At 37.6% G+C, this 9,149-nt stretch overlaps 1 long non-coding RNA gene across 1 annotated transcript in view; it reads left to right on the forward strand.

Annotated features, from left to right (window-relative positions):
* LOC120536668 overlaps nt 1–8,499 on the forward strand; it is a 16,195-nt gene extending 7,696 nt beyond the window's left edge. The window contains exons 2-4 of the long non-coding RNA XR_005635164.1: nt 3,139–3,198; nt 7,110–7,151; nt 8,185–8,499. This is a non-coding gene — a long non-coding RNA (uncharacterized LOC120536668). The remainder of the gene's footprint in view (nt 1–3,138; nt 3,199–7,109; nt 7,152–8,184) is intronic.
* Nucleotides 8,500–9,149: the final 650 nt, after the last annotated feature.

Below are 9,149 nucleotides of genomic sequence, written 5' to 3' on the forward strand. Positions count from 1 at the left end.
TTTTCTTAAACAATTTCTCTTAAAGAATAGTTGATCTGAATGATCTAAAATAGTTTGCCGGTGCATAGAGTGGACTCAAGAAATGTTCTATGCCCTCAACAAATATGTGTACAAAAACAATGTGCTGTATAAAATAAATTTATAAATACAGTATAGAAGTGAAAGTCTATGATACGGTTTGCATATTTGTAGCTAGAAATCCACAAAGGGAGAAGATGAGTCGCATATCTTAAAATAGTTTTTTATTCTTAACCTTTCAACCCCAACCAGGAGTCATCATGAGAGGAAATGATTAGACACACAGGAATCAAAGGCAATATATAGCAAATGAGGAAGGGGGAGTGGATTAATAAGGTGGGGTTTTATTACAGTATGGGCAACAAATTTGGAAAACTGTGGGCTTTATTCTAATAGTGTTCATTATTTCAGAGTACTTATTTTTTAAATGACACCCCCTTCAAAATTAAAAAAAAATAGCAATTTGCATTATGCCACATTTCCATTTGCTCTCTTAACCAGTATATCAAATATAAAACTAATTATTTGCATGCTTAAACCCTAGAAGACAAAGGAGCGAATTCCTGTGACACTGATTACTCTTTTTGCTTTAAACGAGTTTTAAATTCTGTACATAAATACTTGTGCTTAGCTTGTAGTGTAATACAGATGTAGCCCCATTCTTCATAAAACATGATTATTGCACAAAACAAAGCCACTAAAGAAAGAGCATAAGTGACCCCAATCTGCATGATGATACAGACTGTAACAAGCTGATGAACATGATTACATGCAGTATATAAAGCAGGAAACAAAAATATTAGAAATTTTATGTTTAGTCCCAGGAACATACAGGGCTGGTGGTGGTCAGACCAAACAAAACAGGCTGCTAGTGGAATACTGGAATTACCTGACATTCTGTGTTTATTATCTGACACTGATAACAGCTCAATGGTCTCTGGGCCACACCATAGTTCATAGAAATTAACAGAGGATGTAAGACATGCTTCATTCAGAAATAATATTTATAACATGGTAATAATGTTTAAAAAATATATATTTTAAAATATCATTCTTTAAAATAAAGATACATTTCAAAACAGATATGCAGTGAAGAATTAAGATGGTTCAGGATTAAATTACAATCACTACGCACATTAGGTCAGAGATGAAGATGTCCAAAATCTGTTTATTAATTCCTTCCAAAGTTACACAGATGTGAAGTTATGGTCTAAAATTAATAATAATAAACATAAATTAGCTATCATGGTTTCTTTTTTTTAAATGTGTCACTTTTAGCAATAGTTAATAACAAGGTACTTTATTTATCCACTCGATGGTGTACTACACTCAGGATAACTCCAATTGCTAGAACATTAATAATTTAAAGTACTTACTTAACTTAAATAAGTAAATTATTTTTAACATATAGATATATATTATGCATGAGAAAACTAATTCCAATGCAAACAATATGGGTGAAACTCCAAATAGCGTCTGTTCAACTATGCTTTAGTTTCTATATTTCAGAAACTGTACTGAAATATGACATATATCCAAATTACGAACTTAGACACATCAACAATATACTTTAAGAACAAACAATTAAATTCCACTTACTTTATATATTTATACTTATAAATTATATATATATTGTGAAAAGGCACTATATAGGTTCCCGGCCCGACACAGACTGGACACAGAGGCACACGTTAAATAAACAAAAAGATTTATTTTTTCTTCACCTGTAGACGCACGTCTTCCTCGTGTCCCACAGGCAGTACACAGTCCCAAGCACAAACACCAAATAAGACACACAAATAAAGCACTCTTTTCTTCCTCCACCACTCCTCCCAGGCAACCTTGTCCTCCTCCTCCCGATTCTGGCTCCTTGAGTGGTGTTTGCTGGGCCTTTTTATAGTCCACCCAGAAGTGCTCTAGGTGGTTGATCGCCAAGTTCTGCCTGCACTTCCGGTTGTGGTGAATACGCTGCCCATATGGGCTCAAGAGTCCCAGCTGCAGCACCCCCTGGAGGTGCCTGTGGGACCCAACAGGGCTGTACCCAACTCCAGTTGCCATGGAGCCCTGCAGGAAACCGAGGCACTGCTCCAACCCAGGGGGACGGCCATCTAACGTCCAGGGGGAGGTCTTGCACCGTCCACGGCTGCTCCCCCTGAATATAAATTATATCCATCCATTTTCCAACCTATTGAATCCAAACACAGGGTCACGGGGGTCTGCTGGAGCCAATCCCAGCCAACACAGGGCGCAAGGCAGGAACCAATCCTGGGCAGGGCGCCAACCCACCACATATAAATTATATATAAATTATATATATTTTTTTTTTTATCAGTATGATGCTGCTGGATTATATGAATTTCCCTTTGGGATTAATAAAGTATCTATCTATCTATAAAGTGCAATTTTGTGCGTTATGTCTTATGTCCATGGCAGAGGATAATGATTGATTGTAAATCAAAAGTATTTACCATATTATAAACTGAAAAAAAAGTAGACCTTTTAATTTTGTAGCACTTTTATTTTTTTAGAGGGAAATTTATTGAATCAGTTCATGTAAAAAATGGAAATTATTTTCTTGAAATTCCCTTAAAGTTTTGTTCAAAACCTACTGAGTTCTAGCATTTCATTGTAATAATGACGTTTATTTTATTAGTTTAGCATTTATAAGTAGTTATGAGTGAACCCTGTAGAGTTCGCTTTTTTAGTGAGTTTGGTGAATTTGTGAGAACTCCCCTGAACATGGGGACAGAACAACTGAATTAGTTTTGTGAGGAGTATAATGGTACAATGGTCTTTAGTGTCCCTGAGGCCTAAGAAAGAATCTTTCAGCTATGCAGGACTGGTTATTGTGGTTAAAAATCCAAACTGAGCTGTTGTGATAGCCACAAACAAAAGGCACACAGAGTTCCTGTATTCGGGGCACTGACTGGCCATGCCATTACACATTTTTGAAGCTGTGCTTCGGCCCACTTACCACTGCTTGGCAATCTCAATGCAGCTGTTTGTTTGGTTTTTTTCCACTCTATCTGTGCAGATACTTTGTAATTTTTTCTTTAATGAAGAAGATAGAAATGCCTTGTAAATAGTAATAAAGCTTCAGTTATTATTATTATTTCACAGCTAAATATCATTTAACAAGTGAACAGATTGAGGAAGGTGGAGTATCCCAGACGCTGAATGGTAAGGAAGTGTTTATTGGGTTTGTAATGAGAACCTACTGCTGTTAAATGAATTGGATAGTTCTGGATGTTTCATTTTTTTGGTTGTTAAACATAAAAAGGGTATTATAAAAGTTAAAGTGCCTTGCAAAAGTTTTCATCCAACTCGGAATTCGTCCTGTTTTGTTACATTACTATCTGGAATTAAAATGGATTTTCATTTGGATTTTATGTGATGTACTTAACAATATACTCCAAATTGTTGAAGTTTAATGAAAATAACATACCCTGTGTGTGTGCGTAGTAAAAACTGAAAAATTCTGAGTGCATATGAATTCATCCCCTTTGCTGTAAATCCTCTAAATAAGATCTGGTCCCATCAATTAACTTCCAAAATAGTTAAGTTGTTTAGGATCCACCTGTGTGCAATCAAAGTGTCACATGATGTCCGTATCAATAGACCTGTTCTGAAAGGTTTCACGACTCTGCAGCACCACTAAACAAGTAACTTGAAGACCAAGGAGCCTCCAGACAGGTCAGAGACAAAGTTATGGAGAAGTATAGATCAGGGTTGGGTTAAAAAAAAACAATCACAAACTTTGAATATCCAGTGGAACACCATTAAATCCATTATAAGAAAATGGAAATAATATGGCACCACTACAAACCTAACAAGAGAAGGCTGCCCACCAAAATCTCAGACCAGGCAAAGAGAACATTAATCAGAGATGCAACAAAGGATAACTCCTACAAAGATCCACACTAGAGATGGGAGAGTCTGTCCTTTGAACCATTTTAAGCCATACACTCCACAGAGCGGGCCTTATTGAAGAGTAATAAGAGAAAAGTGTTTTCCTAAAGAAGAAAAAAAAAATAAGAAAACACATTTGAAGTTTTCCCAACAGCATGTGGTGGAGTCCCCAAACACATGGAAGAAGGTCCTCTTATCAGAGGAGAGTAAAATTGATTTGTGTCACTATTATGAGTAATGCCAAAACCCAACACTTCCCATCACCCCGAGAACACCATTTTCACAGTGAAGCATGGTGGTGGCCGACTCATGCTGTGGGGATGTGTTATATCGGCAGGGACAGGAAAACAGGTCAGGATTGAAGGAAAGATAGATGGCACTAAATGCAGGGTAATTCTTGAGGAAAATCAGTTTCAGTCTGCCAGAGATCTGAAACTGGGACAAAGGTTCACCTTCCAGCAGGATAATAACCCTAAACGTACTGCTAAAGTTACACTGGAGTGGTTTAAAGGGAAACATTGAAATGTCTTGGAATGGCCTTGTCAAAGTGCAGACCTCAGTCCAGTTGAGAGTCTTTGGCGTGACTTGAAGATGGCTGTACACCAACATAACCCTTATAAGTTGAAGGAGTTGAAGCAGCTTTGCCTTGAGAAACGACCAAAAATCCCAATGAATGATGTGCTGAACTAATAGAGACATTCGCTGAGAGACTTGGAGTTGGAATTGCAGCAAAAGGGGGCTCTGCAAAGTATTGATTTTGGAGGGTGAATAGCTACGCACACTCGGGATAGGCAAATTGTGTAAATCAAGAGATGCTAACCCCTAAGTGGTGATCCATGAGACGTTATTTTGAGCAACTATTTAAAGGATTGTTGTGGTACGTTTTGGTTTAAAAAAAAAACTAAAATTACGTGAATTCGCTTAATTATCTGAGGGAAAATTTTTAAGAAAACCAATTTTTTGCACTTTGTGTTTTGTTTTGCTTATTGACTTTTATAATTGTTTCTCTGTCCTTCTGCTAAGAGCTCAGACTTTATTGTTTTTCCTCAACTTTTCTTCTTCATTGTTCCTAAAGATTTATCTCCTGCTCCAATTTCTCTTCTTTTTTAGTACTTTAGGATGAACATCCTAAGTGGTCATAACAACTCACCTTTTTAAAAATATTGAAATTATTAGATTGTGGAGCTCTTTATGACTTGACTCAATAAGATGAATAATAAATTTGGATATTCTACAATCACAGTCATAGTAATGAAGTTAAAAGATGTTAATTTGTATTTGTTAAGCTGCACACAAAGCACATAGTGGTGTTCGACTTTGTGGATAGCGTTAGTACCTTACATTATACAACATTGAACAGTGAAGATGAGCTCATTTACTGTACATTAACCAACGTTCCATTCATGTTGCACTGCATTTCTCAAACACTCGGGTGGTGACAGGTGCTGGGTGGAGAAAAGACCAAGTGGTACTGAAGTGAAGCTGTCTTGTGTGAAGATGCAGGTTTTAGTCCAGTCTCTCATCTCCAGTTTGGGAGCTCTTGAACCCGACACCATTGTTAATGTAACCGGATGAGCCAGACAGTTAAGACATCAACAACGAAGCAAGGGGATGGTGCAAAATGTGCAAAGTGCTTTTATATCAAACAAACACAAAAACAGTGTCCAAATAAATAGCGCTGTGCTTAAAATTCAGAAAATAAATAATCTATTAAAAACAAGTGAAAAATGTGGAGGTTAAAATCCAATAAATAAATCCAGTTAAAAACGGGGCTAAAACAATGGCTGGAAGCAGTCCTTTTAAAAACAAAGCCCGGTGCGTTCTTTCTACTGGCGACTCCTCTGCTTCTCCCATCCAGACTCACATCCTACCTGCAGCTGACCTTCTCTGCCATCTGCTGGTCTGTTTGCCTTTCCAATACCTGGCTCCTTTGGGCTACACCAGACCGTGACTTGGGCTCCCCAGCGACCAGGGCACTCACACTGGGACTTTCACTTCCCAAGTCCCAGACTCCCGCAGCCATATGCGGTGACTCATCCTCCTTCCAGTCACTCCCACTCCTCACTAACGCTCAATGAGAGTGACCACTATCGACTGCCTCCGGTTGCCAGCCAAACACCCCACTAGGGCTCACTGCCCAGCTGCCTTCTTTCTTACAGCGAGCCCGCTCTTGCTCACTCGCTCGCTCCCCCACACAGGGCTCCTTTGCTTCCAGCTGCCTTCTTTTCCCTTAATCTCTGTTCCCTTTATCGTTTCTTTTCTTCCCCTCTCTGCACTCATACTTCTACTATATATAATGGGGATGTGGTTCAGGTGTGGTGATTAGCAGCTCCTGGCATCAATTACAGATGCAGACGATTCCTCACCTGTGCACATAAGCGAGGACCATCCACATCACAAAGCGCCCAGGAACTGCTCCAGCCACACTACCATGCCCCCTCATTAAGACACAAGTGCAGCAATTATCTATTAAAAACTGGTCTTTTCTATCTGAGTTGTGGTCCCGCTATACCACATCTTGTTTAACACACAGCAGCTATCATATACGTCATCAAACTGCCCGTCTTACCTACCACCTCTATATAGCTTTAACAGAATGATCTTTCCACACATTGTGACACAAGGTACACTTCAGTGATAGTTGTCACATACAGCAGCAGACATCCGTAGGGGACTGGCAATTTTACATTAAAAATGAGTAAGTCTGGTATCATAATATACAAAAAAGATGGCTGGATGGATATCCACATGTGGGATATTTAGCATAACAATATAAATTTAAAAATGCATGCTCTCTGTAACTTAAGTATAGATATAAAATGAAATGCAGTACTAGAGAATGTGAAAAGAATCACAAAGTCCCACCAAGACTTAAAGGCATAAAGGGTTGTTTTCTGGTTTGCCCTTCTCTAATACGTCTTTATCTTCTATTCTGCAGATGAATAGCTAATGGTTCAATAACAGATGTGAAGATCATTGGTGATGAAGGAAACCATTCTGTTGTTTTGCATTCAAACTCAAAATAATTCAAGTTCATATTGTTAATACACACTGAGGCGTCTGGAGTAGCATAAAGTAATTTAGTCCATGCAGATACACTGGGGCCAAACTCAGATTTGTGCAGTATGTTTAATAAATAACATCTGATAGAGTCCAATGTTTGTTTGTTTTTTTTTTTCCAGGATTCAAGAATATTAAGAATTCTGCAGAGTTGGATCCTGAAAGTGAGTACATTAGACAAAAAAAAAAAAACTTTGAAGGTTGGAGACTCGAGTGTCCATGTTTAATAAATCCAGCTTGGTATTGGGATATTGCTGAAAGAAGCACTTTCTCAATTCTTACAGTTAAGACGTTTGCTAGAATCTTAACGTCCTCTTCAGCAATACAATTAGTCTTTATGATGCACGTTGTATAAAGTCCTTATTTAAGTACTTGAGGCTTAACACAGTGTCTTGGGTTGAATTTTATTTTCTCTCAGCTTCTGTAAACATAGCTAACATTAAAGGGGATAACTCAGTTAGAAACGTCTTGTAAAATTCATCTTGAAAGACATCAGTTTTTCTCTCTACTATGAGTTTGTGGAGTTCTGAAGCTCTGAAAGACTCTGAGGTTTATCAAGCTCTTCTGTACTGAGAGGATTGAGCTGTGCTATTTGTATTTTATCAAAAAAGTAGCTTGAGCCTTGATTTCTTTACACCGAGAGAAATTATAAGGACTTCCTTATGTTAGTAATTGCTTTCTGCTCCCTTATTTTTTGTCCATTTGCATTGTTAATCTCTGTTACTGCATTGAGAACTTCCTCTTTATGGGTTTGTTGGGCTAAAACCTTACTGGCCTTGTCTCCATGTTCATAATAATGATGACATGAGTTTGAAAATAAGTTGTTCAGTTTCTGCTGTTGTCAAATGATTGAGTTCTGATTGTAGAGCCGACCTTTCTCTATGAACTACCTGATTAGTTGATCTCGCGTATTCACAGTCAGTTCTGAAAATACCCGTAGTGAGTTGGGGTAACTCTTTAGTCTCCACTATTAGTTTTTCTAATGAATTCTTAGCTTGGTTATTATTATATGTTCAAATTAGAACAGAGTGATCCCATAATGTTATATAATTTAATTATCTTTAATTACTATCATTTTGTATATCATTTTTCTTCAAAAACCTTCCATTGTGCCAAGACTTTCCATTTTCTACCTTTTTACATTTCTTAGGTTTCCTATTGCTGTGTTTTATTTGACTTTTTTTCCCCTCCATGTAGATGTTTGATGTAACGTGATGCAGTCCTGATGTTCTACTCCTGGATACTTTACTTGAAGGAAACTCCTACCTCGCTGGACCTCCATACACAGCAGAGCTCTTAGTGTGACCTGTGACGTAATTAAGTGACAGTTTGATTCTTCACCGGTCTGTGAATGTGCCACACTTGCCAGGTCTTTTTAAGTCTATTATCATAAGAAGTTGTGCATAATAATGAAATAAGGATCATGTACTGTATGTTCAGTGTTCTATGATGACTACGTGGCAACTTAAAATTTCATTGATAACAAAAAAAAAACCATTTCTTATTATAATATCAACATTTCCTTGCTCTGTTTTTAAAAGAATTGATTTTGTTTCGTTTTCTATTTGTTAATGTTAGGGATTGAAAAAAAACAAAACTGTCTGAACAAAGATTCTCTTTAACAGATAAGTTCAGTATTTTTCAAGTTATTTCTTCACAATCATGGTACTGTATATATTAATATGCCACATAAAATTGTCTTCTACGTTATGTTCAGAAGCAAAAAGTAAACTAATAAGGAGAATATAACTTGGTGAATTGGGGCGGGGCTTGTCATAACTCCACCCACGATGACGGCTGTGAGCGACAAGCGAAAATGAAATGTATTCTGACCTCAAGAAAAATAGGACCAAGAATCTGTGATAAAATAATCATTTCTAGCTTTTGTTTTCACAAGAATGCCTCATAAACACCAAAGGCGTATTTTCTTAGATTGATACGTTTGCTGCTTCAGAGTAGTCGTATTTAGTACATTTTAAGGTTTTTTCATTCATCTGTGGACTTGAATCCTACATTGATGGATTAAAGGCCAGAAGTCCACATGACCGTCATCATCAAGTTCTTCCATGTGAACCCTGAATACCACGAGGACTGATTGGGAGGTCATTGATGTGAGGTAGAATGCCTAGAGGGGGCTGGCTGGGTGGTCTTGTGGCCCCCTG

The sequence above is a fragment of the Polypterus senegalus genome, chromosome 10 (genome assembly GCF_016835505.1).
Source record: "Polypterus senegalus isolate Bchr_013 chromosome 10, ASM1683550v1, whole genome shotgun sequence".
Taxonomy (NCBI): Eukaryota; Metazoa; Chordata; class Cladistia; order Polypteriformes; family Polypteridae; genus Polypterus; species Polypterus senegalus.